Raw genomic sequence first — 19317 nt, 5'->3', positions numbered from 1 at the left:
CTACACTCACTGAAGCCATTAACAATTTACAAAATCCATTCACGACTGTTTGTTGTGTTTTTTCTGACTTGAATCTTTCCTTAACTCTTTGACTGCCAAGCATTTTCAGAAAAGAGGATATGTGGGTGCCAGCTGATTTAAGCATTTTGACTGATCTTTCAAGAAAATTTGGTGTTTGGACTATGGAAACACAGACACTACCAAATGAAAGATTGAACTCTCATCTTTCATCAGAATTTTTTGTTTTGTTTCTACCTTATTCCGTTTTTCAGTAATCAACAATAGAAAATAGGTTAGTTTCATCCAAATACTCTGTTTTGGACCAAAATACGGAGAAATCAAGCTTTTTGTGAAACGATATTATTTCAGGCACTCTAGTGAATTTGACACCTTTGTTTTTCCATGAATGATGCCACACACACCTAAACAGTGCTTTACTTCTGTAAAACACTACCACCAACAATGAAAGAGTGTTTTTTGATAGCAAAATACGTTTATTTACATTCAACAGTGTAACAATTTGACAAAACAATTTGGCGAACTATTTACAAATGTGTAGAACTGTGGTACTATTTACAACTGTGTGGATGTTTCAACTACACAGTTTTTCTTTTTGTGAGGTATATTGAGTAAAACTCCCCATGCGTGCAAGGGGACGCAGCAGGATTTGCACCACAGATTAGTTTCACTGCGATTGCCCCTTCGCGTGCACTTTCTTGCCGGCCTTTTTTTCCGGGGAGTAGCAGGTTTATACTGCAGTGTGTGATTGGCCATGTTGTCATCAAGTCTACTCTCAGAATCATGATACAGTGACCTGGTGTTACGTCTGGTTTCCTCATGTCCTTCAGTTCCTATACCGAGTGGTAAGAGATGTTCTGATCCATCTTATCCACTCCATTCATGGTGGCATCGTAGTCCAGAACCAGTGTCTTCTCCGTGATCAGACTGTACCCGCTCCTCCGATGAATATGCATTGGACTCGGGGTACTCTCCATCGTCCGATTGAACGTCCGCCTGTACAGAAGTGCTCGGTTGTGCACCACGTTTTCCGCCGTTAGCATCGCTAGCCGGTGAGGCTTTACGACGTGATCGAAGCCGCCGCGTCAACGCTTCCAACTTCGGCGTCAACCTCGGAGTCACCATCATCATCATCAATGTGCTCTTTAGCATTGGTCGATGCTTTTCGTCTTTGAAAAAAATGCTCAAGCGTGAGCTGCTTGCAACCGGTCGCCATTTTCGCTTCCTCAGCCATTCTCCCCTCAACACTCTAGCTCCGCCTCACGTCTTCTACTGACGCCTACCCGATCTTGTCCAAAGAGAGTCATCGCTGCCATCTAGTGCCCAAAAATACTCATTATAATAACTCGACCTGCTTGATACTTTCAGCACAGCTTGCCAAGGCTTTCCTCCACCCGTTTCCAAAAAAAAACAAAACAAAAAAACACAGTGAACGTCTTTTAACGTCTTTGGCGGCGCTCATTTGGGTTTTACTAAAGGTTATTAAACGTTTTTGGCGGTCAAAGAGTTAAATACCAGCAAAACAAAAGTAATGGTGTTTTCTAATAGTAAAGACAAGCAGAAGAATGTTTCCCCTATTGTTGCTCCTGATGGCTCAGTGATTGAGGTCGTTAGTGCTTTTAAATATTTGGGCATCTTAATTGATGCATCATTGTTTTTTAAGTCTCACATTGATTCTCTTGTTAAAAAACAACTGTGCCTTAAGTTTCTATTTTAGGAACAAGTTGTGTTTTTCTTACCTTGCAAGGACGACTAGAGACATTTCTTCCTGTGCTTAATTATGGAGACCTTTTATACTCACATGCCCCAGCCAAAGCTCTACATTTGTTGGACTCTGTTTTTCATGCCTCCTTGCGCTTCATAACAAACTATGGTCCATGAACTCATCACCGTGAACTGTATTCCCGGGTTGGATGGCCTGCTTTGGACACTTGTCGGCTGACACACTGGTACAGATTTATTTACAAGGGACTTATAGGGTCACTCCCTACATACTTGAAAGTTTATGTTCAGAGAAAGTCTGATGGGCATTACTCTTTTTGTTCTCAGGACATCTACTTACTGACTGCCCATACTGTCAGGACAGAGAAAGGAAAGATGGCTTTTCAGTATCGAGCGCCGACAGATTGGATTATTATTATTATTTTTACAAAAGACAATTCAACTTCCGGATCTCATAACTTTGTCTCAGTTTGACGCCATTATAAAGGACCTGGAAATGAAGTCATTAACCTGTTGCTGTTTTTAATTTACTGTACGTAATGTTGTGTTGCGCCTTTTGGCCAGGACTCCCTTGAACAAGAGATCTGGAGTAAAAGTAAAATTAAAAGGTCATAGATATAATTATTTTAAGTAAAGTACAGATAGCGAAACTACAAAACTACTAGGACTGAGGTCCTAGTTCATTCCTGTTCTGGTTTCTTCTTCACACGTCATTACGTTTTCCCTAAACAAAACACAGTCGTTAAGTTCTTGGCTATACCTATTAGAGAATACAATTATTCCATTTATACCATCATCTCCGAATGATGTCATGTGTAATACGGAATGATCATTACCGTGACTAAGGCTTACTCAGTTGGATTTATTTTGAAAGTACAGAGCGGAAGTTGTACATTTTCCCTCTTGTGGCTTTGAATGTGGTTGTTGTCAGTCACAGCTGGCTTGTTGGCTGGCCCCAAGTTAAGCAATATCGGTGTGTGTGTCGGTTACGAGCAAGTCGCTGCATGGATTTGTCGGAGCCGAGCTGAACTGAGCGTAGCTAAAGGTGAGCTTGACGTTTACGAACCTTCCCTAATTTATTTTATCTTCGATTCGCTACCGCTGTGATTGTTTTCGCTTGTTTATTTTGCGCTGTGCCCTTAAGTGACGCACGTATAAGCGTTGCCAAGTTGGATGCAACTTATTCATTGAACGCGGTTGTCGGACGACGTCTGATCACAATGAAGCCTGGCAAAAGAACGAGTTTAAATTCGTTATTTGACGTCTACTCGCGCTAGTTATGCGACCGAGGCCAATAAGCCTTGAATGTGTTTTGCCGCTCAGTAAGGAGAAGCGGCGGACGAAAGGTGTAATGCATCGGTTTTAGCTTCAGTCCATCGGCGTGGTGCTTTTTTGGAAGTTTCCCTCACTGCCTGCGTCAGTGAGCCTGGCGCTCATCCACACACGACAGTGTTCTGATCACACAAGTGTATCATTGATTGTGTCATTATCTCTATTCACTTATTGAAAAACTGCTTCTGTCTGTCAACCTCTTTGTTTAGTTGTGCGTAAACGTTTGGCGTTGTGTTTGTCAGACCCCTGCTGTTGTGACACATGAAAACACGAGTGGAGGGAGGGATGGAGTCATGGTCACTGATTTGGAAAGTCGCTTTGTTGTTTGCAGCATGGAAGTACGTTGTGGTTTAAAATTAATACCGTTTATTGTGTACGAACCTAAAGGCGTTTTGCTACTTTATAACAATTTTACTCCAAACTGGGGGCTTTACTCCATTCATATAGATAGATAATTGTGCAAACTGGCAAATGCCTATATATATGGAAAACAAAATATTACATTTGATTACACTCAAAAACGAAGCGGTTACTACAAATTAGCACCGTGGTCTTGGTTAGCCTCCATTTCGAACCGTCCGGTTCCATTCTTTCACTGCTTTTACACATTTTCTCTGATGTTAAAGTAGCACTAAGGAACTTTTCAACCTTACTAAAATATTTTCATAACTCTTCTGATGAAACATCGACTTAAAACTAGTTGAATAGTACCTCTGCCATGGCCTGAGGGGGTCTGTATCCTTTTTACTGCCACTAAACAACTTTGAGGAGGATGGTAGGAATACTGCCACACAAAAAACTACAAATGTGCTGACTGCTTTATATCATACGTCACTTCTCCCCCTTTACCCATTCGTTACAAAAACAGAAGTCAATTTGACTGGCGTGAGCTAAAAAAACGACGCAATGCGCTTGTCCTCCTGGGAAATGTGGTCTTTCTTCAGGCATAACATTACCGCTTTTGTCCATATGGCGCCGCCATAATCAATGTAAACTGAAAGTTCCTCAGTGTTTCTTTAAGGGTCCATGTTGAGTTATACTAAATTTTTTTAAAACCTAACTTTTTTTTAAGTGTGTGTTTAAAAATAAATATGCAAATAGAAATGTAAAAACACACATTATAAAGAATGAAAACACTTGAAATGTATACTAAATAAACATGAAAAATAATAATTTAGTTTTTATTTGTATACTAAATGACAAATATGATCTTTCATCATCCCATGCTTGACAATATTGTAACTTCACTACATGCAACGTTCATTCTCCTTCAACTGTTCAGACTGCAAAATAACACTTTTGTACTTCTTTTTGTACATATTCCAACCATATTTCCTTATCTCAAACAATCTATGATGTGACAGTCAGTCACCATCATAAAACCTTTATTAAGTCAATATGAGAGCTCACTGTTCACTTATAGTATATAATATATCTTATCAGTCATTGTTTGATAATTTTTCCAATCATGTTGTGTACTATCTGTGTTTTTATTTTTTATTTTTTTACAGTAATTACAAAAAAAATTATAACTGGTTTTGCTGCAATTAACTCACAAGTGTTGACATTTGGACTTTGGAATTACACATTTATTTGCATGGATTCATATCGGTGTTTAGAGTTACCTCCAATTTAAAGCTATTAGTCATACTGTAGAGCAAATTTTAAACCATTCTTGCACTGGTATGTTTGCATTTAGAATCGACACTACCTTGAGAGGCAAAATTGATCAAAAGGTTAAAATGCGTGACAAATATGCCTTTATTGTTACCGTGATAGCTCTGCCATTAAGAAAGACCTCGTCCCACTCTCTTCCACTCTCCATAGACTTCACTCGAGACGGAAAAATAGACTCTTCTCTATTGTCCTCTTCGGCCCATATAAACTCGCATCACCCTTCTCCTATTTCTGAATAGTAAATACCTTTTGTCTGCTTTGATCGCGCCAGAAAATCAAACTGAGCTCTCTGATCGTAATGCCAGAACCATCATAAAACTTGTACTAACTGTGCAGGCAATTTCATACTATGCTAACATTTTTTATTTGTGATACAAGTGTATAAAAGAGTTGACTCTGTGTATTACAAAAAGTTAGCTATACAGCTAAACTAAAACAACTTACAACTTGATGCATGGTTGTGAAAGGCAATTCGATTTTTTTTTTTTACCGTCATATAGGACTGGGTCACATAGCTGAATTATATAAGTACTGTATTTCATATTGGTCGATATGCAGTTTTATGGATGGATGGATAGATGGAAAACAAACAAACAATTGATGAAAGAAAATAAAACAACTATGCAGAGGTGTAAAATACTATTGAAAATATCTGGTACAAAATTTCAAGGAATGTACAATGTTTTTGTGCACACTGTAAATAAGCAGTGTAAACTGTATTGCCACCGTTGTTCAAAGAATGGCATTGTAATGATGTAGTAAGTGGCTTCTTCTATGCCGGGCAGGCACCCAACAGACGAGCAATCAGCGACTCTGTTGCGCTCAAAAAATGCTTTTTGTGCTCAAAATTTCTCTGTAGCCTCTGTCTACAGCATGTAGAATGTCGGGGTCAGGGTTTTCTTCCTGATTATTTTCTTGATCAACATGTGTCAATTGCTACATATTGAATTATTGCCCGCTCTCATACAAGATTAAAAGGATAATTATCTGCTTTGTTTTTAAAACCTCAAAAAGAATCACATGACTTTATGGTGTACATTCTGTTCTTGCTTTTATTGTATCATGTCTTATTGTACTGAGGAGCTATGAGAAATGTGTACCATATTTTTCAGTTATCTGGTGGTGTCACAAAAAAGAACTACGCAAAACACACCTGTGAAGTCAATAGTTGGGATGTTAGTCAGCACCCCCCCCTCCTTCCCCCACAGCCCAAAGCAAGCACTAGGATAATCGCACACTGTCGAGGACACCAAGCTACTTAAGCAAACTGAAGGCTTAGCAGTTTTAATCACTTGGAGCCTCTTAACTAAACTTTGAGCAGGAGGACATGTCGCACTTTCCGCATAGAACTGGATTCTCAATAAAAACCTTTGCATGAGGTTTTAAAGATCAGGCAGAACCTTACCTACTTATCTTCTACCTTATCATTTGGTGGCTACTACAGAATGTTACATACCACTTTTGTCCCCAGTACTCAATCTTCAGTACTCACAACGATACCAAGTTTGGTACCACAAGAACATAAAATTTCAAGTAAAGGAATGACAGATTTTTTTTAATTTTTTAAAAGAAAGACCTCTCTTTTATTTCTGACAAAGATCAGGGCAATCACTCGGCCATAGACAAGTTCAGTCAGTCAAAACAGTCCAAAATAAAACAAACAAATTGTCTGACTTAACGATTCACTTAAATAAATTAAGTAATAACTCTCTGAGTTTGAGAATTTTTTCAAAATAAGTTGAAGTGCAGGCTAAAATGGAGTCAACCATTAACTATGACACTATGAAGATGAAAAACAGGGTTAGGCGAGATATATATATATATATATATATATATATATATATATATATATTTATATATATATATATATATATATATATATAATAAATAGGGATGGGTACCTTTCACGTTTGAACCGGTACTGTTCCAATACCTGGGAATCAATACCGGTACTCAACGGTACAAATTGTCAGTACTTTTGTACTCTCGCTCTCTATCCCTCTATCTCTAGCGTTAGAACGTAACGCCTGCCGTGCGCTAAGTTCAAACCCACGTTGACTCAAATCTAGCACCAAAAAAAAAAAGATTCGGTGGGGAAAGACGGACCTCTTAGTTTCGGTGCGGGCGACATGTGCGGGTGGAAAAAGGGAGGACACTGCAGACACCTCCCTCTCAGCTGTGCACTGATTGCTGGGAACTGGGGACATTGCTAGCATGCGCACAGCGTGAAGGCTGCCATAAACTGTATTTGTTTGGCTTGGTGCTGCAAAAATCTTGCTCGTTTGCAAATCCGGAAATGGATTCTTGGCGTGAGAAATCCTGCGTGAGAGGGTGACGTCAGTACGCTGGTGTATGTAAATGTTGCGTTCAAGTGCACCATGGAAAATCGTCAACTGGTCTACTCCTGCATAGTCACAACTTAGAAAGATGTGCTTCACAACCGAAACATGGCACAGTTTAATTTTACGCGAAATGGTCCTCGGAAGTACAGACACAAATCGGTCCATACCACAAAAAATACCGTCTTCAGTACATATCCCTAATAATAAATGTATCACAATTTGAAAAAAAAAAAAGGCTTATGAAATGTTGGGGGAAGCTTGTTTGGATAGTCAGCCTAGTATTGTGTACAGTGCACAAATGGCATGCATGTAATTACACATGGTATAAAATAATTTACGTTCCTTATTTTAATCATTTAATCAACATTTAATAAGGTTATTTTAGTATTTTATACAAAAAATATGACCATGCCTGGACTTACAAACTTTTGAGCAGCACTGTATTTAATTTATTCTCAGTCTACTCCATTGTTTGTACAAAATCATTGTTGGCTTCCTTGGTTATCTTGCTTATCTTACTGGCAAATTTAACTGAGCTAATTGCGCTGCTCTGCTTGTTGTCTTTAGTCATAATCTTTATAAACGGTTAAATCAGTTTGCCCTGCATTTTCTCATGAAGCAAATGCTTTGCTCTTGCTAATAATTGCATGGATAGTGAGATCATTTGTTGCAACTGGAGGGGGAGTAGTCACCATTAATCGAAAGCAAAACAACACCTGGAACATTTTCTCTCATAGGCACATTATGAGGCCACCAAAACTCCCTACCAGCAGGGGAAGGGGCTGAATGTTAAGCATTTAGTTTCTTTCCTCATGAATCTTTCACTGACGGAAAGCAGAAGAGCACAAATGGTTCATTTCCATCTCTGTGCAGGCTGCAAGGTCAAAGTCCAAACAGCCTCCCTGTAATAGTGCTCTACAGCTAGCTGGACCAAAGAGAAAGGCTGCTTACATGTTCCGCTAATGAGCCGAAGCGTAAAGAAAAGATGTCAGCTACCCCACCAACAAGGAATGCCACCTTTGTGACATTGTTGCTCAGCTTGCATGGTTGGCATGCAGGGAATTGTACCCCTTAGTGCCCAATAGAAAAATATCTGCTATGCAAGGTGTATTAGTCACTTTTAAAATAAAAATACAACTTGTCTTCTTCGTGGAAGTGTGATTTGCTTGAATAAATATCAGTGAGGCTTTCTCCTGGGATTGCGGCCAAGTTAAATTGGTGCAAGAGAGTGAAGGAGCATTTATTCACTTTGAATGTCTAGTCAGATTAAAGACATGAAAAAATGCTTCATTTTATCTTCACTTTGACATTCATTTGTTTCATGCCAACGACTATGGGTTTAGTGGTGCTGTTCAGTTTTCTGGAGCCCCACTGGGCAAATCATTTTCTTTAATTTTAATTTGCTGCTATACATATCTTTATTAATTAAATGTCAACAAAAGTGAACAATGCGAGTAAGTAATCTTTTTGAGGACATACAGCCTCTAAGGCAGTGCTTCTCAATTAGTTTTTGTTGCGCCCCCCCTAGGACGAAGAAAATACTTCATGCTTCACAACTCTCTGCCGTGTTTATAATTAGTATCATTTGCCTAAGAAATGACTGTAAGCATGCCTCTGCAGTGGAGCTAATACTTCTTCTTTGCTCGCAGACAATGAGAGCGCCACTGACATCAACTACACTTTATTCTAATATGCAAAAAAAAAAAAAAAAATCCCTCCCTGGGGTCACACCCTGGCATCGTGCTGCCCCTATTTAAGGTCAAGCAGAATCTTATTTTACTGATCAAGATCAACCTTTTGATTTGTTTGGATTTCTCAACCAATTTCCAATAGCAAGTAATGGAAGTAGAAATGATCAGTTCCAGGATCAAACTGTCTCTATCATAAAACTTAACTACACAGGAACTATACAGGTAATTTTAACAAGTCCAGCCCGAGGCCTGATGTGCATTCTCACTGACCAGACACAAATTAAACTTTTGTGCTACTTGTGCGAGTATGCTCGCGGCATACAGAACTTGAATTCACACATTCGCAAGCATACAGTGTTGATTTGCCAGAAGTGAAGCTTTATTACCTCACAAATATAAAAATTTTGTGGTGCTGATAATGTAATATTGCAGGGAGTTTGCTCAAAAGTATACCATATGTGGGTGGCTCCTAAAAGAGCCATTTTGCACATAAGTGGTAATGCCGAAAACCAACATTGGATGCCCATGATCCATCTCGTGGCACTGCATTGAAACAGTGCAGAAAACCATTGTTCGTTAACAAAGTTCATCACAGCATGTACAAATGCAAGTTAAAACTGTACCATGCAAAGACAGTCATTTATCAACAACAGGTGTTGCTTCTCTGGGTCTGAGCTTATCTGAGATGGACTGACCAGTGGAAAAGTGTGCTGTGGACTGACGAGTCCACATTTCAAATTTATTTTTGGAAATCGTTTATGGGCCAAAAAGGAAAAGGAGTGTCCGGATTGGTATCAGAGCAAAGATCAAAAGCCATCTTCTGTGATGGTATGGGGTGTCAAGGTTTGGTTAACTTGCACATATGTGATAAAACCATTCATGTTGAAAGATACATAAAGGTTTTGGAGCAACATATGCTGCCATCCCAAATTGTTTTTTTCAGTGATGCTCCTGCATATTTTAGCGAGATAATGTCAAGCCACATTCTGCATGTTAGAACAGCGAGTGTGTGAGTACTAGACTGACTTGCCAGCATTCCAGACCTGTCTCACATTGATTGGCCCATTCTGTGCAAAATACAACTGAGACCCCAGAATGCTGAGCAATTTACAAGAACACACCACTTAAAACACATTGTCCAGTATTTGATTAGGCACTGTGTATAAAGAATAAAAGTGCAAATATTTCCTTCCTTCTTATTCTCTGATTGTTTTGTTTTTTTAAATTGTTTTTTACGATGACGTATCTGGCGCGCAAATGACAGCCGCCTTTGTTAATTTGAATGGGAGTTTGCTGACGTAATGGGCAAGAAAAATGCCGTCTTCTATCGCCAAATACTGTGCCAATCCTGATCGGAGTAATTCTCAGCACGTCAGGTTTCATGTCATTCCGTCGGGGGTGGTGGGGTGGTGGGGGGTGAGCTCTCCTAATGAGGACTAAGCACGCTGAGCACAACAACATGTAGCTGGCCTAGCAAGTAAAAGTCAGCCGGATGTTTACCGTCCACGTTAGGTTCTGTCCGCAAATTACATTACTGGTAACTTGAGCCCCTGTAACACACAACTTGCAGACGGTCCCTAACTTCTACTTGCTATGGAGCGGCCGAATGCGTCCTCCTTACTGGACACAGTTTTATCTTCACTTTCGGCTGGATGCAAGTCCCCCCCGTTGGTTGTACTATACTGTTTTTGAAGAAGTGCTTCTTTGCTATAGGGCATAATTCCCCCTTTGATGACCGGTGTGGGGCACGATCATTCCTCGTGAGTGCCTATGTAGTCATTGGCAGCCATGCTGTTCTGTAACGATACGTAATGATGATCATGTGAAAAGAGAAAATGGCTGCTACTGTACTTAATGCAAAAATATTCATAATAAGTATTATAAAATCATAATCGGTCAACATAAATTGAATTTTTTTTCAGGGAAGAGTTCAAATGAACCATTTCACAGAATAGCAGGTTAATTGTTAATAAATGGTGTGTTCCTTTAAATTGTACATCAAGCATGAGTCGGAAGAATTCTACCTATATACAAAAAATCAACAGTTAGTGTCCTCAGTTCCCAGTGTGTTGTGAAAAGGAAATTGGTAAAGGGCTTTTTTGGAATGTGTTGCTGCAGGCATCAAATTCAAAATAGAGAGAGTCAGTTGGATTATATCAATATCTTGTCTTGCAAATCAGGGTATTTTATTTTTATTTGCATTTTACATAACGTTCCACTTTCATTGGAATTGGGGTTTATAGTTAATCAAATATGCATATTTCAAATGAAGTCAAATTAAATTTTTATTTTTGAAGGGGGGACACTTTCTATTTAAGCATTTCTACAACATCAACTTGTCCAGAATTATTTACACCTCCTGATTTGTACAGTTATTTCGTGTTGAATTATATTAATATACAGTGGTACCTCAAGGTTTGAACATAATTCGTTCCTGCGAAGTGTTCAAAGTTCGAATTGTTCAATCTCCGAAACATTTTTAACCATAGGAAATGTAAATGCAATTAATACATTCCCAAGCTCCAAAAACAAAAAATTCACATTTTAATTTATATTTATGCTTTTTACATTTACACCCTGTACAGTATTTAAACAATTTTTTTTTTTTGTTGTTGTTGTTGTGGTGTGATGGCATCAGTGGATGATAAATGCTATGTTAATGCTAGCTTTAGTTCAGTGCTGAGTTTGTGTATTTTATATTGGGCATATTGTTAGACTACTAAGCGGGCCTTGCGTGCGTTGTTTAACGTCAGGCATGTTGTTGAACAGCTAAGGGGGGTCCTCGTACCAGTATTTACAGAAGTAGTCACGGTAGTTACAGCGGCGCGATAATCTCCTTCTTAATTCCAGTGGTTAGTAGCACTGTACGTTTTTCTTTGCTGCCACTGGCACTGTTGTCTTTTTTTGGGCCCATGGCGAAGAAAATTGTCGTGGAAAAATCAAAATACACTCGCGAGTATAGAGCACCTCCAGGAGTATTCACGATCTGACTGGAAATGAACAGTGTATCATCTCAACTACCGCAACATGAGCATTCGACATTGCTCGGCTTTGCTCGGCTTCACTCGGCTACACGTTTTCAAGGTTTGGTTTAGCTTGCTTTGCTTGGGTGTTTGAACTCCGGAAATTAGTTCAAACTCCGAGACATTTTTTACTGATTTTTTGGTTGAAGTCCGGTTTGTACGAGTTCCGAGACGTTCAAACTCCGAGGTTCCACTGTACTGTAATTTTTGGGAATAAAATATGCCGTTGAAGTTAAGATAATCCTACACTCAAATTCTTCATTGTAATTTGCTCTAGATTGCTTTAAACACCACATTGTTGTTGTCTCAAATAATGTGCTTTGCTTCACTCCTACCCAGCTCTCTTTCACTAATTCCATTGACTGACATCACTTAGTTCTGCCCACATAGTTCTCAAGTATAGTTGAAGCTGCATAGTATTGAAAGCCAAACAGCCTCCAGGCCAGCTCTCTTCATGTGGAAGGTGTAGAACAGATGGCAGATGAACCTATCACTTTTCTGTAAATCCCCATCATTGAAAAGCGCTGCTTTGACGCAGCAGGTTGCTAAAGGCACAGTTTCGGTTTAGACGAGGGAGTATAGGCCCTGGAGCAGGGATAACAACACTGGCTTGTCCTTAGACATTTTCCCATAGTGATAAGGAATCGACCAGATGCTTGCACGGCACAGTCACACTCCCGTGGCCTCTTGCCTCTTTTTGCAGCTAAAAACTCCCAGCAAAGGGGACAGTGGGAGGTTTCAAACTTTCTGTGGTCTTGTTTTGAAGTGTGGTTCTCTGGTGAACACTGCATATTACAAGGGTTCTCTTTCATGTAGCGGACTGAAATGGATGCTATTGAATGTAAGGGGAGAGACAGACCTTTGATATGTGAGATGGCCTTTGGATTGTGAAAGGATCAAGCTCATGATCTCAGTCAATAAGTGTGTATGGAGCAAATTTGAATCCTGTTAGGCCGTTAATGTCGTAGAATCATAGTGTTTACTTGTAGCAAACGGAAGGGCGCATACACACAAGGGCACAATGAAATTAGTATTTCACTATTGTTGATAACGAACAATGTGCTGTTTGTGTAGCCCTTTGGCAGCATGATAATTAAAATGGAACGGAGAGATTTGTTTTGATTACGTTTTTTGTTTGCTGGCAGGCGGTCTTCGTTTGTTAGAATTAATGCTTGATATTTGCTGTCCTCTCAGAAGGCAAAGTTCGGCAATTCACCTTTTATACTGAGCAAAAAGGCAGACTATAATATATTTATTAGTTGTGTCCTTCCGAGTGTATTTATGTACAGAAGACAATTATGGGCAATTCAGGAAGAAAAAAATTGGGGAAATTTTTTTATCAATCAACATTATGCTCACAAAACCCTGGTAGAATATTTTTCACTGTCTGTGAACATCTTTTGAAACCTTTTACGAACCCTAACCCCAAATTAGCTACAATCGCATGCATTTGTAGCTCAGTGAGGTCCAGGGAACTTTTCATTTATGTATTCATTTAGATTACCACTTTATAAAAGATGATGATGGGAACGCCATACACTTTTTTATTTAAAATAAATAAATAGAAATTAAGAAATTCTGTTGAAAATTTGGAAAACTTTATTTACAGTAGAAAACTTTAAGGCGCTATTTACTTGCTTAGTTTTTAATAGGGATGCACGATAATATCGGTGGCCGATAATTACCGGCAATTATCAACCGATTTGTCATACAGATAAACTAGATAATAAAGAAATCCGCCGATAATAATAGACATGCCACGTTAGTCCATCTATTGTGGTTGTGGCTCAAGTTGTGCCCAACGCCTCAACCCCTCCCTTCTCCTATGGTGGTGTTGCATATTTGTGACGTTATAATGCGCACAACCTTGTGTTCACAGAAGATGCATCCTGGCGACTGTGGGCTTTCTTTTCTATGTTGCATTTTTAAAACATGACTGTTTTGTTTTGGCAAACTCAAAATTAATTACTGTTTGTCTTTGAAGCAGAGATATCAATAAAATGCTGCTTCATGGTTCTTTACACAATGTTTCAATGTATTTGTACACGTTAGGACTTGAAAGTATATTTGTATTCAAGTTCATTTTGCAAACAATTATCGGCTTACTTATTGGTTATCGACATCGGCACTTCCTAAATTATTGGTTTATCGTATCTGTTGATCCCTAGTTTTTAATTTAGCTTAACACATGCTGATGACGCTGGAAGCTCCCTGTAATTTTTGTTATACTGTAATTTTTAAACAAAGCTGTCTATTCTTTATATGTTTAAAATTAAAAGAAAAACAAATTGCTTGCTTAATGGCATTCAACAAAGTGATTTTTTTTAAATGTTGCTGCTAATGTTTTCTCTTTTACTGCAATTAATATTGACTTAAAATATCGGTTATTGGCCTCCTAGACTACTAATTATCGGTATTGGCCATGAAAAAAAACACATTGGTCTCTCACTGGTTTGTAACATTGCGATGTTTAATAAAAGCTTCTAGTTTATCATGTTTGATCATGTGACTTTTCTGTAGACCTTAGAAATGTTAACTAACAGTTGTGTTAGCTGTGTCAAATGCAGGTCAAATTTCTTGTGTATGACCAATTAAAAAAATTGCTTCATGATCTTTCATTACATGATACGAGCTAGCAGCTTTGTATGCTCACTCTTGTTTTAAGCAACTGCGTCACGTATTTACTTAAAGGTTAATTCGTTGTGGAAACACACAATGAGTGATTGATTCCTCCAATCCAGTCATTGACGTTTTGTATAATGTGGCTGACATTTCGGCTGAAACCGCTTTAAGGAGTCGCCCTTTTGCTCTATTTCTGGCCCACACCATGTGGTTTCTTGGTTTTCATCAAAACAGAGAGCAGTGTGTCATAGCTTATTATGGGTAACGTTGGGTTTGACAGTTGCAATGCATGTGTGTGGAAAAGGGTGCTATGTAATTTAAACTTTTTTTTTTAATGTGCACTTGTGCTTTAGCCAAAGCTTGTTATTAAAGTTAATAATTATGATAACAAATAGAAAACCTCCTCTTGCAAGCGAAACTAATGTAATGTAATGGATATGCTAACTTCATTAGCTTGTGTGCTAACTCGGCTAGCCGAACACATCAGTGCGTGATTGAGAAATGGGGCTATCCCTCTGTGAATGTTCTTACCTTCTGTTTCCATATGTTATATTGAGCAAGACTTCCGTGAGGAATTGCCATAGTGAAGTTTTGTATGGATGGAACCCAGCGTCCCATATTGGATGGATGTTTTGTTGTTCTACTTCAAACTAGTTAAGCCTCATTTGACTCAATTGCTTAAATATTAATGAGCAGTCAATTTCACACAATTGTTAAAATCCTCAACTATCAATAAACTGTTTAATTTTTCATGTCAATCGATTTTCAGGTCATTGAATGGCTACTAGTACACTGCTTTCTCACTTTGCCTATCATGAACTGATGAAGCCTCCTCCGATGTGAGGTAAAACATCTTCTAAATCTTCTACATCCAGAACTATCCAGTTGGGTTCGATTCAGAAAATGAAATGAGCTAGATGAATGAGAATATTCACAGGCATCTTATGTCATTGTTGAAACTTGGAACCTCATATTTATTGCAGATCACATTATTTTTATACATATATAAGCGTCCCGAACTGGAGGAAATGTCATTCGTCATACGTGCCATGACATCTGAATAATTATGTTAAAGACAAACATTTGCCCTTGGGGTTGAGCAATCCTCCACTGATGAGATAATCAACTTTTTTTTATTATTTATTTAATCAAAGACATTTATGTTGTATGCCCTTGTTATAAATTTATCAGCCAGTATTGGTCCTCCAGGACGAAGAGGTGATGATCAACCTTTTATCTAAAGTGAGATTTTCTGAATTCCTTTAATTCCAGGGGAGCCACTCCCATTACATGGCTGCAGCTGTTCACCCGCACTCTGTCTTTATTGATCAGCCTCTTGGATCCAGAAATGAAGATTCCTTAAAGTATTGTAATGATATTATTGCCACCCTACCTCCTCTCAACGCAAACCATCTTTCCTTTCATTGCTACCTCTACTCTACATTTCCCTTCCTCCTCAATTTTTATCAAATTAAAAGCCTTTCTGTAAGGGGCTAGTGCTTACTGGCATGGAGTAGACCTTTAGGTAGCGTAATGGAAGTCTGTTGCAGGCGGAGTTTGTGTGTGGCTAGTGCTACCCAAAAAGGCTTAGTGCTGGCTAAACTGATGAACCAGGATGCAGGTTAAAGTTGTCCACAGAGAAGTTGTCATTTTAACCAACAATCAGCTGGAAAGGAAAATAGTGAGAGAGTTGAGGGGATATACCGTCGGTATCCATGTCCTTTTAGGCAGTTTAGCATGATACTTTAGTCAGTGAGCACAATACTGAACTTTTTGTTGTTGTTGTTTTTTTTAGCATGCAAGCTAGTAAAAAGATTAGCTTAGGGTATGACTGTTGTGGGGTTTATATTATCCTTTAATTCTTCTTCTTTTTTTCTTTTCTTTTTTTTTAGCATGCAAGCTAGTAAATAGATTAGCTTGGGGTAAGACTCTGTTGTGGGGTTTATATGATCATTTAATTCTTTTTTTCTTTTTTTTAAATACAAAACACAGGTGACTCTGGTTTCTCACTTAAGCTGTAAGCGCAGTTTTAGATTTGCACACCAAATTTCAAGGGGTGGGGAATGAAATGTTTTGCTGCACATGAAAACAGAAATGATTGTGCTTTGAGATTTTTGCAATTCCCACTTTATGGGATTAGGTGTGGATTCCATGGAAGGAGTGAGGAAGAGTGAGTAATGGGAGGGATAGAGGAACAGAAGCTGATTCAGTAGAGGAGGGAACAGTGGCTGTTGATTGAAGCAGAAAAAGTCACAGTGAAGAAAAAAGCTAAAAAGCTTGGCCAGGGCTGCACCTTGATTTTATATGGGGATGATTATCCATTGTCAGCAGTATGTCTTTGTTGAGAGCGATGAGTGATGAGTGGTGAGTATAATTTTTCACAATAATCCGTTACATTATGGATTCAATGTTTAAAATTCTTCTGTTATTCAGACATGTATTAGATGGCTGCTTAGCCGAATGATATTCTTTCTCACGTCGCACACGCATATTTAACAAAACACCTGCTATACTGATACTACATGACGTAAAACTCAATAAATTAAAAAAAAGTTTACATGAGAAGTATGACCACCACACCAGTTTATCACATTGTTCATTTCACTAAATTAGATCATGTTCTTTATTCATCCCGTGAGAAAAATAAATAAAAACTAATCTTAAACTGCTCCATTGAATACAAGTAAATGCTTGTAGATTTAGTAGATCGTGGTTTTGAATGAAAACTCATTAACTGTTGCGTAAGCTCTCTGTTATCCTCTCCATTCGCAACAACAGGTTTTCCGTCTGTGGAATGTAACATTCTGCAGGGAACCAGGTTATCAGCCTCATACTGATTCACAATAGGTTCCATGGCTCAGCTGTGCAGCGCATCATTGTTGTGTTATTTACGTGGGCCAGCACGATAACTGGCAGCTCCCTGAAATGTTGCTGACCTCAGCCAGAGGTGAGCAGGCTCACAGATATTCTGTCACCACAACTTGGTGAGGTTTGCATTCCTCATGTTCACCTGATAAGTGCATACTTTTCGGTGGTTATTTGCAGGGTTGGGAGGGTTACTTTAAAAATGTACTTTGTCACAGTTATAAGTTCCCTGTTAAAAAATATGTAAGGTGATGATCAACCTTTTATCAAGTACCAAGTACCTTTTTTTTTTTTAGTACTTGACTGTTCTATGTAGAGTAAAATTAAAAAAAAATTCTCAATCATCTTTTCATTTTGTTTTAATGTTCAGATGAGTACAATAAGCCCTGACTTTTCTTCTTATTCTTTTAAAAAAAAAAAAATTATTACTGCGACTGCACCTATCTCCTTGTATCTTCCCTTCAGTGTGGTGTGTTGGGGCTAACACTCCATAGTTTCTTGGTGGGGGGGGGGGGGGTGACACCTTGCACAAGCTTGACACAGAGGCTGCAGTTACGCTCTATAGGCCAAAGGTGGCAGTCACGAGTAAAAAAGTCACAAGTTCCACAATGCACATTTACGTTGAAGTACTCTGTTACCTTATTTGTCAGTGAAAATGCCTAAAACTGGCAATTTGAAAATGATGTAAAGTCATAATATGGATGGAGACTTTTCACAGTCACGCCTCTCGAGCGATTCAAGAGTGATCAACCCAATTTTACACACACAAACGCACACGCACACACAAATGTGTTTGCAGAATTTAAGATTGCGATCGAGACCCAACTGGCCATATACATATTGTGTTTTACAACAATACCTATTAATATTTATAATTGGACTTCGATATATACCCCTGGATGAAATAGGTAACCTCGCAATCTCCATTGCCAAAATGCCCTTTAGGCATCAAACATGTTGGATCTGAATTAATTGTGCTCATCTTGGTTGTTGCCAATACCGGAATCCATTATTGAAGCATTATTTGATAGTGGCGCACACACATATGGTACAATTTACTATTTGACTGACAAATTCAAATTGTAGATAACTTTTTTGGGATGCCAAGTAAGCAAATGAGGTAGCTTGTAATTGTTCCAATGTGTGCAATGTTAATACTAGCTTAAATGGTGTTGTCGGCCTCTGGTTTTCATTATGCTGACTTGTATGTATTGCTCAGACTTCAAATCTGTCGGAAATCCATCTGGGAAGCTGTCTATATTGAGGGTGTTCTACGTTGTCGTGCAGGAACTCAAAAGGGAGGAGCGTCAAAAATGCTGCAGCCATTCAATTTGAGCCAAAAACACAAGGAACCCACCCTGCAACCACAGTCTCAACTGTGGTTGTCTCTGATGTCACCCTGGAGCAATTCCTTCCCCTTCTCTGTTCCAAGCCATACTTACTGTTGGAACATAGCTATATAGAGCTTATGAGTTGAATTAAGAGTTAACTTTAGACAAAGTTTTGCATCCCAATAGACGTAATTTTATATCTTGATAATGATGTACATATTTTTCCATGTCTTTATAAAATAAATGCAAAATAAATAAAGTAATAGTAATAGATAAATACCCTTCAAAATATCATAGCAAACAAGAAGGGGCTCAGAGCTGCACCCACCACTTGAACATACTTCTCTGCTACTCCAGACTTCCTCATACAAAACCACAGTTCCTCTCTGGGCACCCTGTCATAAGCTTTCTCCAGATCTACAGAGACACAATGCAGCTCCTTCTGACCTCTGTACTTCAACATCCTAAAAGCAAATACTGCATATGTGGTATTCTTTTTTTTTTTTTGGCATGAAACCATACTGCTGCTCACAAATGTTCACCTCTGCCCTCAGTCTAGCTTCAACTACTCTTTCCCATAGCTTCATTGATTATCTCTAGCTCATCTGCTTTATTCCTCTGTAGTTGCCACAACTCTGCATGTCTCCCTTGTTTTTAAAAACTGGCACCAGCACACTTCTCCTCCATTCCTCAG

General features: G+C 38.7%; 1 protein-coding gene across 3 annotated transcripts in view; it reads left to right on the top strand.

The window, feature by feature from the left end:
• The first annotated feature begins 2649 nt into the window (after positions 1 to 2649).
• LOC147176377 (solute carrier family 45 member 3) overlaps positions 2650 to 19317 on the top strand; it is a 46599-nt gene continuing 29931 nt past the window's right edge. For all 3 annotated transcript variants that reach the window (XM_086074905.1, XM_086074904.1, XM_086074903.1), the window contains exon 1: positions 2650 to 2785. The gene's annotated coding sequence lies outside the window, so the exon portion shown is untranslated. The remainder of the gene's footprint in view (positions 2786 to 19317) is intronic.

This window comes from Leptonotus elevatus, chromosome 4 (assembly GCF_054856555.1).
Source record: "Leptonotus elevatus isolate MCC_2025b chromosome 4, RoL_Lele_1.0, whole genome shotgun sequence".
In the NCBI taxonomy this organism is placed as follows: Eukaryota; Metazoa; Chordata; class Actinopteri; order Syngnathiformes; family Syngnathidae; genus Leptonotus; species Leptonotus elevatus.
Note: the sequence above shows the minus strand (reverse complement) of the source record. Positions and strands in the feature narration are given on the sequence as shown.